Genomic DNA, 15,283 nt, shown 5'->3' on the forward strand with positions numbered 1-15,283 from the left:
TTCGTGAGGATGTGGAGGAAAAAGACCACTTTTGTGTCCTGTGGGCGGGAATGTAAACTGGTACCACCACTCTGGGAAACTTTATGAAATAACTAGAAATAGAACTATCATGTGACCCAGCGATTCCACTTTATCTTGAGTGAGAGAGCACACAAGCAAGCGGGGGAGGGGCAGAGAGAGAGAGGGAGAGACAGGATCCCATGCAGGCTCCATGCTATCAGCACAGAGCCCGTCTCAGGGCTCAATTTCACCAACTGTGAGCTCATGACCTGAGCTGAAATTAACAGTCACTCAACCGACTGAGCCACCCATATACATACATACACGCACACACACACAATGGAATTTTACTCAGCCATAAAAAAGTAGGAAATCCTGCCATTTGCAACAACCTGGATAGAACCACAGGGCCTTATACTATGTGCAATAAGTCAGATAGGAAAAGATAAATACCATATGATCTCACTTATGTGTGGAACCTAAAAAAAACAAACAAAAACCTTGAACTCACAGATACAGAGAATAAAGTGGTGGTTAATAGAGTCGGTGGGGGTGTAGGCAAATTGAGTAACGGGGGTCAGAAGGTACAAACTTCCAGTTATAAAGTTTTAAAGTCCTGGGGATGTAATACACAGCATGGTGACTATAGTTAATAATACTGTATTGAAGGGGCGCCTGGCTGGCTCAGTTGGAAGAGCGTGCGACTCTTGATCTGGATCTTGGGGTCATGAGTTCAAGCCCCACGGTGGGCACAGAGATTACTTAAATAAAAACTTTAAATAATAAAAATTAAAAAATAATAATATATTGCCTCTTTAAAAATTGCTAAGACTGTAGACCTTAAAAATTCTTATCGCAAGAAAAACAATTGTAACTATGTGTGGTAATGAACATTAACTCAACTTATTGTGATGATTTCTCACTATTTCACCATATATAAATTATATCAAATCATTATGTTGTACACATTATGTTGAACGTATAATGTTATATGTCAATTATATCTCAATTAAAAAAAAAAAAAAACCTAGTATCCAAAACATATAAAGGACTTCTATCTCAAAACTCAACAAGACAAACCAAACCCAATTTTTCAAAGTGAGAGAAAGATCTGGACACTTTGCCAAAAAAAGACATACAAATGGCAAATAAACATGGGGAAAAGAGACTCATTATTAGACATTAGGGAAATGAAAATTAAAAACCACAGTGAGATATCACAACACACCTATTAGAATGGAGGGGGCAGGGGAACCTGGCCATAGGGTCCTGGTGAGAATGTGAATGAGGGACTTTCATGCTTACGGGATGCAAATGTACAACCACTGTGAAACAGTTTGGCAGTTTCTTATAAAGTTAAACATACCCAAGGAGCCCCGGTGGCTCAGTCAGTTAAGGGTCCAACTCTTGATCTCAGCCAGTTTTTGATCTCAGAGTTGATGGTTGAGCTCCACACTGAGCATGAAGTCTACTTAAAAAAAATAAAAAATAGGGGCACCTGGGCAGCTCAGTTGGTTAAGCGTCTAACTCTCGATCATGGCTCAGGTCATGATCTCACAGTTCAGGAGTTTGAGCTCTGCATCAGGCACCTGGCACTGACAGTGCAGAGCCTGCTTGGGATTCTCTCTCTCTCTCTCTCTCTCTCTCTCTCTCCCCCTCTCTCTCTGCCCCTCCTACACATATTCACTCTCTCAAAATAAAGAAATAGCCTTTAAAAAAAAAAAGAAAGAAAGAAAATACAGCACATATTTTTAAAATAATAATAATAAAATCAAGGGGCACCTGGGTGGCTCAGTCGGTTAAGCGGCCGACTTCGACTCAGGTCATGATCTCACAGTCCGTGAGTTTGAGTCCCATGTCAGGCTCTGTGCTGACAGCTCAGAGCCTGGAGCCTGTTTCAGATTCTGTGTCTCCCTCCTTCTGACCCTTACCCATTCATGCTCTGTCTCTCTCTGTCTCAAAAATAAATAAACGTTAAAAAAAAATTTTTTTAATAATAAATTAAAATAAATAAAAATAGGGCTCCTGGGTGACTCAATCAGTTGAGCATCGGAATCCTGATTTTGGCTCAGGTCACGATACCAGGGTCGTGGGATGCAGCCCTCCTTTGGGCTCCACACTGAGCAGGGAGGCTGCTTGGGATTCTCTCTCTCTCTCTCTCTCTCTCTCTCTCTCTCTCTCTGTCCCTCTCCCCTGCTCTCTCTCTCTTAAAAAAATAATAAAATTTAAATTAAAAAATAGAGTTGGGGGGGCAAAAAAATAGAGTTAAACATACCCTTACTCACCTTATAACTCAGCAATCGTACTCCTAGATATTTATCCTAGAGAGAGGACAACTTCCGTTCACATAAAACCTGTACGAGAATGTTTGTAGCAGCACTGTTGATAATCATCAAAAACAGGAAACTGAAATTAGTGTTTTTTCTCTCCCAAAGATTTTTTTAATCATGGTAGGATATGGTAAAATTAAACATTTAACCATTTTCACGTGGGTAGTTCAGTCGTGTTAGATAAATTCATCTTGCAACCATGCCCAGGACTTATTTCATCCTGCAGATCTGCAACTCTGTACCCACTAAACCCGAACCCATCCTCACTCCCACCAGCCCCTGGCAACAGCCTAATTTCTGTCTCTATGTGTTGACTACTCCAGGTACCACATATAAATGGAATAATAGTTTGTCTTTTCCTGACTGGCTTATTTAGTAAAATGTCCTCAAGATAAATGCATAGTGTAGCATGTGTTAAAATTTCCTTCCTTTTTAAGGCTGAATAATATTCTTCTGCAAATATATATATATATATATATATATATATATATATACACACACACACATTTACATATATATGTAAGATACGTATGACAGACATATATAAACGTGTATATATATACATATGGGAATGTTATATATACGCACACATTATATACATATATTTTTAAATTTATTCACCTGTCAATGGATATTTGGGTGTTTCTACTTTGGGCTACTGAGAATAATGCTGCTATAAATATGGGTGTATAAATTTCTCACCAAGGGGCACCTGGATGGCTCAGTTGGAAGACTGTGCGGGGCGCCTGGGTGGCTCAGTGGGTTAAACGGCTGACTTTGGCTCAGGTCATGACCTCGCAGTTTGTGAGCTTGAGCCCCAGGTTGGGCTCTGTGCTGGCAGCTCAGAACCTGGAGCCTGCTTCAGATTCTATGTCTCCCTTTCTGCCTCTCCCTGCTTGTGCTCTGTCGCTCTCTCGCTACACACACACACACACACACACACACACACGAGTGTGCAATTCTTGATCTCAGGATTGTGAGTCCAAGCACCACACGGGGTGTAGAGATTACTCAAAAATAATTTTGTTTTACACTTTATTTATTTTGAGAGCAAGCAGGGGAGGGGCAAAAAGAGAGGGGGAGAGAGAGAGAATCCCAAGCAGGTTCCACACTGTCAGCACAGAGCCTAACACAGGGCTCGATCTAACAAACCGTGAGATCATGACCTGAGCCAAAATCAAAAGTCAGACACTTAATGGACTGAGTCACCCAGGTGCCCCACAAAAATAAATTCGTAAAAATATATATAAATATAGGGGCACCTGGGTGGCTCAGTCGGTTAAGCATCCGACTTCAGCTCAGGTCATGATCTCACACTCCATGAGTTTGAGCCCCGTGTCGGGCTCTGTGCCGACAGCTCAGAGCCTGGAGCCTGCTTCAAATTCTGTGTCTCCCTCTCTCTCTGCCCCTCCCCTGCTCATGCTGTCTCTGTTTCAAAAATAAATAAAAACATTTTTAATATATATATTATATATAATATACATATATACACACACACACATGGATATGTATACATACGTATACATATCTTCACGACCCTGCTTTCAATTCTCCTGGATATACTTAGAAGTATAATTTCTGGGGGCGCCTGGGTGGGTCAGTCAATTAAGCGGCCGACTTCAGCTCAGGTCACGATCTCACAGTCCGTGAGTTCGAGCCCCGCGTCAGGCTCTGGGCTGATGGCTCAGAGCCTGGAGCCTGCTTCCGATTCTGTGTCTCCCTCTCTCTCTGCCCCTCCCCCATTCATGCTCTGTCTCTGTCTCAAAAATAAAACGTTTAAAAAAAAAAAAGAAGAAGTAGAATTTCTGGCTTTTTTCCATTTTTAGTTTTTTGAGGAACCACCATACCGTTTTCTGCAGCAGCTGCATAATTTTTTGCATTCCCAGCAGCAATACAAAAGGACTCCAATTTCTCCATATTCTTGTCAACATTTATTATTTTCTATTGTGGTTCTGACTTGCATTTCCCTGAGTGATGATGAGTGATGTTGAGCATCTTTTCACGTGCTTGTTGGCCATCTGTATATCTTCTTTGGAGAAATAGCTATTCAAGTACTTTGCCCATTTTTCAATTGGGTTATTTGGGTTTTGTTTCATTTGAGTGTACAAGTTCTTTACATATGCTGGTTGTTAACCTTTTATCAGATACAGGATTTGAAAATATTTTCTCCCATTCTGTAGGCTGCTTTTTTTTTTCTTAAGTAAACTCTACACCCAACATGGGGCTCAAACTCACAGCCTCGAGATTAAGAGCCACATGCCCTACCGACTAAGCCAGGCAAGTGCCCATGTGGGCTGCCTGCCTTTTCACTGTTGATTGTGTCCTTTGATAAACAGAAGTTCTTGATTTTTATATAGTCCAATTGATCAATTTTTATTGTTTCCTGTGCTTTTAGTGTCAGAGTCAAAAAAATCACTGACAAATATACTGTTCTGAGGCTTTTCCCTAATGTTTCCTTCTACGAGTTTTATAGTTTTAGCTCTTAGGTCTTTTTTTTTTTTAACGTTTATTTATTTTGAGAGAGAAAGAGAGCAGGGGAGGGACAGAGAGAGAGTGAGAGAGAGAATCCCAAGAGCACACACCCAACGCGGGGCTTGAACCCACAAACCATGAGTTCATGACCTGAGCCAAAATCAAGAGTTGGACACAACCAACTGCACCACCCAGCTGCCCCTAGCTCACAGGTCTCTGAAGTTCAGTCTCGTGGGTCTCTTAAGTCTTTGACCCATTTTGTGTTAAATTTTGTACATCACATAAGGTCTTTTACATGTGAATAATCTAGTTTTCCCAGGACTACTTGTTGTAGTGTTTTTACATTTTATTTTTTTTAATTTTTTGACAGAGAAAGAGCACAAGTGAGCAAGGGGCAGAGAGAGAAGGAGAGGGAGACTGAATCCCACGAGGGGCAGAGAGAGAGAGAGAGGGAGAGAGAGAAGTGGGGCTCACCCGAAGTGGGACTCAGGCTCACAAACCGTGAAATCATGACCTGAGCCAAAGTCAGATGCTTAACCTACTGAGCTACCCAGGTGTCCCTTCTTCAAAAAAATTGTTAATGTTTATTTATTTTTGAGAGAGTGAGTGAGTGGGGTAGGGACAGAGAAAGAGGGAGACAGAGAATCCAAAGCAGGCTCCGCACCGTCAGCACAAAACCAGATGTGGGGCTCGAACCCACAAACTGTGAGATCATGATCTGAGCCAAAGTCAGGTGCTCCCCAGGACTACTTGTTGAAATGACTCCTTTCCCCCATTAAATGGTCTTAGCACCCTTGTTGAAAATCATTTGAGCTATTTTTTTAAATATTTTTTAACATTTATTTATCAATTTTTGAGAGAGAAAGAGACAGAAGGAGAATAGGGGAGGGGCAGAGCGAGAGGGAGACACAAAATCTAAAGTAGGCTCCAGGCTCCAAGCTCCAAGCTGTCAGCACAGAGCCCGACGCAGGGCTGGAACTCACAAACCTCAAGATCATGACTTGAGCCGAAGTCGGACACTTAACTGACTGAGCCACCCAGGCGCCCCGAGCTCCCTATTCTATTGAGTGTTAGTGTTTAATGAGTACAAAGTTTCAGTTTGGGAAGACGAAAAAATTCTGGAGATGGATGGTGGTGATGGTAGCACAATGGGAACGTACTCACACAAACTCCTTCAGAAAGAGGAAGAGAAGGGAATATTTCCCAGCTTGTCTTATGAGGCAGCATAACTCTGATACCAAAGTCTGCTACTGTGCAAAAGAAAACTGCGGATAATATCATTCATGAACTTAGACCAAAAAATTCACAAATTGAAAAATATCACTACCAAGTTGTAAAACAAAATATTAGCAAATTAAATCCAGCAATATATAAAAATGATAGTCATATCCAAGTGGAGTTTATACTAGGAATACAAGGTTGGTTCAACATTTGAAAAATCACGGGCACCTGGCTGGTTCAGTTGGTAGAGCGTGCAACTCTTGATCTCACGGTTGTGAGTTTGAGTCCCACATTGGGTGTAGATTATTATGTAAAAATAAAATCTAAAAAAAAAAAAAAAAAGAAAGAAAGAAAAGGAAAGAAAAATCAATGTACTCCACCATATTAATGTAATAAATGAGAAAAATCGATACCATTTCAATAAATACAGAAAAGTATTTGACAAAATTTAAGATAAAACTTATTCAAGATCAAACTCCTCACAAAGTAAAAATAGTGGGTGATTACTTCAAACTAATAAAGAGCATCTATGAAGAATCTATAGTAACAACATCATACTAATTGGTGAAACAGTCAGTGCTCTCCCCCTAAGATTAAAAACAATGCAAAGATGTCCACTCTAAACACAGTCTAGTCAACATTGTAGCAATGTTCTCAGTCGATATAACGTAAGAAAAGAAATAAAATGCATAAAGATTGGATATAAATAAGTAAAGCTGTCTTTATTTGTAGACCACATGATTGTGTAAATAGGAAATCCTAAAGAATATACAAAAAAGCTACTGGGATAGATGAGTTTAACAAAGTGGCAGGATGCAAAGTAAATACTCAAGACAGTATAGTATTGATGTAAAGTTAAATCAATGGAACAAAAAGAGGTCGAAAATTCTCACATACACAATTAATTGATTTTCAATAAAAGCATCAAATTAATTCTATGAATAAAGAACATTCTTTTCAATATGTATTGTTGGAACAACTGGATATATACATTATGAAGAATTAATCTTGATCCCTGCCTTACACCAAATATAAAAATTATTTTGGGATGGATCTAAATGTAACATCTAAAACCATACAATTTCTAGAAGACAACACAGGAGAAAATCTTTGCAACCTTAGAATGGCCAACAATGTCTTAGAACACAAAAACACTAATCATAAAAGAAAAAGCCGGGGGAAAAAAAAAAAAAAGGCTGATAAATTGGACTTCATCAACATTAAATTTTTCCGAAGCATCTGGGTGGCTCAGTTGGCTGAGCGTCTGACTTTGGATCAGGTCATGACCTCATTGCTTGTGGGTTAAGCCCCACATCGGGATCTCTGCTATCAGCATGGAGCCCGCTTCAGTTCCTGTCCCCCTCTCTCTCTGCCCCTCCCCAGCTCGTGCTTTCTCCCTGTCTCAAAAATAAACTAAAAAAAATTTGTAATTAAAATTTTCTGCTCATCAAAAACTGAAAAGGTAAGTCTTAGATTGTGAGAAGATATTCATGATAACAAAGGACTTACAATCAGGTTATACTTTTTAAAAACTCCTAAAACTCAATTAAGAAAAAAAAAAAGACCACCCCAATTTTTTTTTCAATCCAATTTATAAAAATGGGCAAAAGTTGTGGACATTTCACAAATGAAGGTATAAAACTGGCTAATGACCACATTAAAAGATACTAAACATCATTAGCCTCTTCCCGTAAGCGGCCTGAGGTGATCTCTGAAAATGGTTCGCTATTCACTTGACCCGGAAAACCCAACAAAATCATGCAAATCAAGAGGTTCAAATCTTCGTGTTCACTTTAAGAACACACGGGAAACTGCCCAGGCCATCAAGGATATACATATCCGAAAAGCCACCAAGTATCTGAAAGATGTCACTTTGCAAAAGCAATGTGTGCCATTCCGACGCTACAACGGTGGAGCTGGTAGGTGGGCCCAGGCCAAACAGTGGGGCTGGACACAGGGTCGGTGGCCCAAAAAGAGTGCTGAATTTTTACTGCACATGCTCAAAAATGCAGAGAGTAATGCTGAACTTAAAGGGTTTAGATGTAGATTCTCTGGTCATTGAGCACATCCAGGTGAACAGAGCCTCCAAAATGCGGCGTAGAACTTACGGAGCTCGTGGTCGGATTAACCCATATATGAGCTCTCCCTGCCACATTGAGATGATCCTTACTGAAAAAGAGCAGATTGTTCCTAAACCAGAAGAGGAGGTTGCACAGAAGAAAAAGATATCCCAGAAGAAACTGAAGAAACAAAAACTTATGGCCCGGGAGTAAATTCTGCATGAAATACATGCAAATAAAAGTAAAAACAGGAAAAAAAAAAAAAAGATACGAAGCATCATTAGTAATTATTGCGAAAATTAATATAGAAATCTCACTACAGTAGTCTTGGAGGCTAGGAGGGGAGGCTAGAAGAACCTACCACTCAAAATCAATTACAGGAAAAATTGTCAATTTTTTGACAATTACAGACCCAACAGAAGAATGTCAACAGGAAAGAACTGTCAATTGCAGGCCCCAACAGGGAAAGATGCACATTGCGTCTCCTACAAGAAATCAACTACCCTTTCGACTCAGCCAATGATAAACTGTTGTCTCCAATGGACTTTCATTCAAAACAGCCCCTTCAAACCACCTCCTTCTCCAGAAAATAACATTCCTCTCCTTTGTTTGGTGGACGTGCCTACGGTTTTGCTCTAGCTTGCGTGTTCCAGATTGCAAGTCCCTCCATTCCTGAATAAACCCGTTTTCACTGGGAAAATAACTGCTTTATTTTTAAGGTTAACATTATGAAAATAGGGATCAAAACCACTGTGAGGTCTCACTACATACCTATTAGAATGGCTGACATAAAAAAGACTGACAAGACCACGTTTTTGTCAAGGACACGGAGAACGGGAACCCCCACCTGCTGCTGGTGGGAGTGCAAAATGGCATAAACACTTTGGCAGTTTCTTCTAAAGCTAAAGTGTACTTAACACACCACGCAGCAGTCCCACTTGTATTTACCCAAGAGGAAAAAAAAACAACTCTATGTTGGCACAAAGACCTTCATGTGCTTTATTGATAACAGCCAAACCATGGAAATAGCCCAACAAATGGTGAGTGTATAACCAATCTGTGACATAGGCACATGGTACATTGTTGGAGCAACTGGGTGGCTCAGTCAGTTAAGCATCTGACTCTTGATTTCGGCTCAGGTCATGATCTCATGGTTCGTGAGTTTGAGCCCAGAGTTGGGCTATGCACTGACAGCGCAGAGCCTGCTTGGGATATTCATTCTCTCTCTCTCTCTCCCCGCCCCTCCCCTGCTCGGATGTGCACTCTCTCTCTCTATCAAAATAAATAAACTTAACAAAAAAAAAAAAAGAAAGAAAGAAAGAAAAAGAAACACACTACTGAGGGGTAGAGGTAGGGCGGGTTAAAAACAAACTACTGATAAACACGACATGACCAAATCTCAAAATTGTTATGCTAAGTGGAAAAAGCCAGATGCAAAAGACTAAATACTGGATGAAATTCTAGAAAAGAACATAAAGAAAATAAAGCAATGGAAACTCTCATACCATGCTGGAACAGAGTAAAACCGTCCTGAAAAAAAACTTGGCCATTTCTTGCTTTGCTTTTTTAAGATTTTATTTTTTATCTTTTTTTTTCTTTAAGTTTATTTATTTTGAGAGAGAGCTAGCACAGGGAGAGCACAGGCAGAGAAAGAGGAAGAGAGACAGAATTCCAATATACTGGCCTGATGTAGAACTCAAACTCACAAACTGTGAGACCATGACCTGAGCTGAAATCAGAGTCACAGACAATTAACTGACTGAGACACCCAGTGCCCCTAAAGATTTTATTTTTAAGTAATCTCTACACCCAACGTGGGGCATGAACTCACAATTCCAAGATCAAGAGTCACATGCTCCACCAACTGAGAAAGCCAGGTGCTCCTGGCCATTTCTTATAAAGTCAATCATATAATTTTCTTCTGACCCAGCAACTCTACCTCTGGTATTTATTTAAGAAAATGAAAATATTTGTCCACAGAAAAAATGTTCACAGAGCTTTATTCATAGTAGCCAAACCTGGAAACCATTCAATTGTCCATCAACAGGCAAATGGATAAATAAACTGATACAATGGAATACTACACAATAAACATGAATATACTGTCGGGGCACGTGTGTGGCTCAGTTGGTTAAGTGGCCGACTCTTGATCTCAGCGCAGATCATGATCTCATGGTTCGTGAGTTCAAGCTCCAAGTCGGGCTCTGTGCTGAAAGCATGGAGCCTGCTTAGGATTCTCTTTCACTCTCTGTCTCTCTCTCCCTCAAAAAATAAACATTAAAAAAAAGAAGATGGGGGCACCTGGGTGGCTCAGTTGGTTAAGCATCTGACTTCAGCTCAGGTCATGATCTCACAGTTCGTGGGTTGGAGCCCTGCGTCAGGCTCTGTGCTGACAGCTCAGAGCCTGGAGCCTGCTTGGAATTCTGTGTCTCCTTCTCTCTCAAAAAAAAAATACAACATTAACAACAACAACAAAAAAAGAAGGTATGTTTAAAAAAATAATAAAAATATATTGGATGAATGAGTACAATAAAGTAAGTTGAAACAGGGATTAAGCTAGTATACGAATGTATGCCATTAGTCCTATATGCTTGCAAGAGGAGGGGTTACAGATTTGATTTTTAGCTTGTTAGCCACAGAAGCAAAGAATAGAAAACAACTGGTTACATGACTGCAGCCAAAAGATCAGAAAAACAGTATTTCCACAATTTTTGGAACAGGGATATGAGAAAATTCACTCACTGATCCTCATGGTGGACAAGATTCTCGACAATACCCTGAGTTTACACATGGAATTCCATTAGGCTGTAGTTTAAAAGGTCTTGTGAGGTAACAACAAAATGAAATTCGGTTCAAGCAGTTCCATGAGAGGTCGTGACACATCTCTAATGGTCTAGATCATTCTAAAGGCAAGCATTTGATATTCAGGGATGAATGACATCAGGGCAGATGTCCCCTCCACAGAGGGCTCTTCCAGCCCCTGACATTGAGCAACCCAAGATGTCATCACATTACCCCATTTTATTTTCCGCATAGCCCTTGCCCCTGGTTGGCACTGTTTACACATTTACTGTCTAATTCTACTGACTGGAATGGCTGCTCCATGTGGATAATGACCTTGTCTTTTTCATCATCGTATGCCTAACATGTAGTGGGTGCTCAACAAATACTCTGAATGAGAGAACAATCTATTATTTCCCGCAACCACTCGATAGCAACCACATCCCTCCAACTCAGACTAAACAACACGGGGTCACTACGCATATGAAGAAAGACAGCAGGGGCGCCTGGGTGGCGCAGTCGGTTAAGCGTCCGACTTCAGCCAGGTCACGATCTCGCGGTCCGGGAGTTCGAGCCCCGCGTCGGGCTCTGGGCTGATGGCTCAGAGCCTGGAGCCTGTTTCCGATTCTGTGTCTCCCTCTCTCTCCGCCCCTCCCCCGTTCATGCTCTGTCTCTCTCTGTCCCAAAAATAAATAAAAAACGTTGAAAAAAAAAATTTTTTTTTTAATTTAAAAGAAAGACCACAAACTTTGCTGGGCACACTCTCACTGCCCTGTACCGGTCCCTCAGGAGTGAATGCTGGCTTCTCAACGTTTCCAGAATCAGACTCTCCTCACCCCTCCTCTGACTACTCTGGCCTCACTATATCCTGTCCAATTTTGCCAGAGCCTCTTGCCAGGTCTTTCTACTCCAACCCTTGCCCCTCACTACTCCCCGGTTCTTCCTAGTACGCCAGAGAGAAAGACCGACTCTTGCTGTTCCTCTGTGAACCACCCACCCGTGTGGTTCCATCTCACTGAGAGTGAAAGCCCAAATCCTCACCAGGGCCTCACGGGCCTCATGTAAGCAGGAACACTTCCTTCCTAGTCTCTCACCCAACCCAGCCCCAGGGTGTCTGCGATGCTGTGGAACTCGCCAGACTTTTTCCTATGGCCGTTCATCCTGCCTGGAATACTCTTTCCTCAGAGACCAGTTGAGCAGATTCCCTCACCTTCTTCAAGTCGATTCCAATCTCGCCACCCAATTTAAACATGGAATCCGCCCCCTCTTAAGAGCTCCCACAAACACACAGGACTTACTAGGTGGCGGGGACGGTTCTGAGCCCTTCAGCTTTCCTCCTGGGTTCCCATGTGCCAAAACCATTTTATTTCTGCCCTTCTCCACCCCAACCCCTGCGCGGCTCCTGCACTAAAACCCTGCATGTTTGTGAAATAGTCACCAGCCACCTGCCCAAGTCCCGGTGGCATCTCTGTGGAACGCTAACCACTAGGAACTGCTCCAAACAAAGCTCTATGTTTTCATCTGCCACCGAAAAGAGGGTGTAACTACCAATGTCACAGCTTCCAAAGGGGCCAGGAGTGCCTGGTGACGGGGAATCAGGGAATCACGTGCCTCTTGAGTTAACTTTCCTAAGAATTCTTAGCCAAGGAAGCAACTCTTAACACTTTCTGAGACCACTATTAGTGAAAAGCCTCAGGGGCATAGCTGGCTACCTTCCTCCCCACACAACCCACCTTAAAAGCCTGGCTTTTAGAGCAGTTCTGTATTCAGAATGGCCGTCTGAGCATATTCTCAAGCAGAAGACACATCAGAGAAGTGCCCGGGAGAACTCAGAGGGCCTTGGGCTTATCCCCAGAACCCAAATACGATTCCCAGTGTTCCCAGTGGTGGCGGCAGAGAAATCTTCCAGATCCCCCAGACCTATTTCAACACAAGACACCCTTAGTTTTATCTTCTCAATAAATAAAGACACCTTATCTTCTTTGGGCTTCACAGACCTAATCCCTTCATCTTTCTTCTTGGGTTCCATGTTCCAAAAACATTTTAATCTCTGTTCTCCACAGGGCTTAAAGGCTCCCATCTGCCTTCTCAGATCTGGTTAGTAGTGGAATTCTCAAGTGACCAGAAGTGAAAATCCTCATGGTTCTTTTCTAACCCTTGTTCAAATTCTATGCCATCTTTTATTTCACTGTATGCTTTTTTTTTTTTTTGATGCTTACGTATTTTTGAGAGAGAGAGAGAGAGAAGGAGAGAGAGAGAGCACAAGCAGGGGAGAGGCAAAGAGCAAGGGAGACACGGAATCTGCAGCAGGCTCCAGGCTCAGCTGTCAGCACAGAGCCCAACACGGGGCTTGAACCCTCGAACTGTGAGGTCATGACCTGAGCTGAAGTCAGATGCTTAACCGACTGAATCACCCAGGTGCCCCTCACTGTATTATTTCAACAGGTACTGGAACTAAGCTGTTCATCTCACAAAGCAACGCTAATAATCTGTTTCCGTAAAGCACTTTATAGTTCACAGAGTATTTTTTTTTATATTCCTTCTGTCACTTGAGGCAAACAAGATGTCACACATCTGCTAGGGAACACACCATTAACAATGAACACTTTTTCTCGACCTCTGAATTACAGATACAGAGTTGGATGGAACAGAGCGGTGGGGGCAGGGGGTGGGGGCGGTAGTTCTAAAGTTCATTTGTATTATTGATTTATCACAATTCAGGACAAAGAACTGGACTTTTAACTTTGCAGGAACAAGATTTTATTATTTTAATGTTTATTTATTTATTTACAGAGAGAGAGAGAGAGAGAGTGAGAGAGAGAGTGAGTGAGTGAGGGGGAAGGGATAGAAAGACAGGGAGAGAGATCAGGCAGATTCCATGCTCATAGCAGAGCCCAGAGTGAGGCTCAATCCCACGAACATAAGATCATGACCTGAGCCGAAATCAAGATTTGGCACTTAACTGGGCCATCCAGGTGCTCCAAGATTTTATTTCTTATTTTATTTTTTATTTTATTTCTTCTAAGTTTATTTATTTTGAGAGGGGGGAGGGACAGAGAGAGAGAGAGAGAGAGAGAGAATCCCAAACAGGCTTCCTATTGTTAGTGCAGAGCCCCACGTGGGGCTTGACCCCATGACCTCGAGATCATGACCTGAGCAGGAATCAAGAGTCAGAAACTTAACTAACTCAATCACCCAGGTGCCTCTATTATCTTTTTTTTTTTTTCTTTTTTTTTTTTTTTAATTTTTTTTTTTTTTTTTCCAACGTTTTTATTTATTTTTGGGACAGAGAGAGACAGAGCATGAGCGGGGGAGGGGCAGAGAGAGAGGGAGACACAGAATCGGAAACAGGCTCCAGGCTCCGAGCCATCAGCCCAGAGCCCGATGCGGGGCCCGAACCCACGGACCGCGAGATCGTGACCTGGCTGAAGTCGGACGCTTAACCGACTGCACCACCCAGGCGCCCCTCTATTATCTTTTTTAATAGGCTCTACGTTCAATGTGGGGTTTGAACTCACGACCCTGAGATCAAGAGTTGCATGCTCTACCAACTGAGACAGCCAGATATCCCAGAAACAACCTTTTATATTTCTTTTATATTTCCCTGTCTTTCAAAAGGCACATGGTAAATACTCATTAAAATATTTTTTGATTGCTTAGAGTTGTATAATTCCCACAGCCCTCTTTTTACTTCACTAAATGGGTAGCTCTAATGGGGATACTTAAACTTGTTTATGAGCTTCTAGATACATTTGTTTCCACGTCAGACAGGTAATGTGCCAGTGCCATAAGAAGGTCTGAGGGAAGCACATCTCACACAGTAACAGCATGAACTCTCAATCATCACATCTATGACCCACAAAAGGTTCTACAAACATTTTTTATTAGACTTCTGATTTTTAGAGTTTTAGGTTCAAAGCTAAATTGAGTGGAAAGAGGGGCACCTGGGGGGGTTCAGTCAGTTAAGAATCCGACTTCGGCTCAGACCATGATCTCATGGTCCATGAGTTCGAGCCCCGGGTCAGGCTCTGTGCTGACAGCTCAGAGCCTGGAGCCTGCTTCAGACTCTGTGTCCCCCCTCTCTCTCTGCCCCTATCCCGCTCATACTCTTATCTCACTCGGTCTCTCAAAAATAAATGTGAAAAAAATTTTAATAAAAAATAAATTGAGTGGAAAGTACAGAGATTTCCTATACGCCCCTGGCCCGCATACATTCATGGCCTCCCCCATTGTGAACATGTCCCACCAGAGCAGTACATTTGTTACAACTGATGAACCTACACGGACACATCATTATCATCCTAACTCCACAGTTTACTTAGGGCTTACCCTTGGTGTTGTACATTCTGTGAGTTTAGGCAAACGTATGACACGCATCCATTATTATAGCATCACATGGAATACTTTCACTGCCCTAAA

General features: G+C 41.9%; 1 non-coding gene and 1 pseudogene across 1 annotated transcript; one reads left to right on the plus strand and one right to left on the minus strand.

The window, feature by feature from the left end:
* Positions 1-2,492: 2,492 nt before the first annotated feature.
* Positions 2,493-8,334, plus strand: LOC122472806 (annotated as a pseudogene).
* A 6,291-nt stretch (positions 8,335-14,625) lies between these two features.
* LOC122474185 lies at positions 14,626-14,732 on the minus strand. The gene has a single exon (XR_006294865.1). It is a non-coding gene; the product is annotated as a small nucleolar RNA U13 (small nucleolar RNA).
* Positions 14,733-15,283: the final 551 nt, after the last annotated feature.

The sequence above is a fragment of the Prionailurus bengalensis genome, chromosome B4, assembly GCF_016509475.1.
Source record: "Prionailurus bengalensis isolate Pbe53 chromosome B4, Fcat_Pben_1.1_paternal_pri, whole genome shotgun sequence".
In the NCBI taxonomy this organism is placed as follows: Eukaryota; Metazoa; Chordata; class Mammalia; order Carnivora; family Felidae; genus Prionailurus; species Prionailurus bengalensis.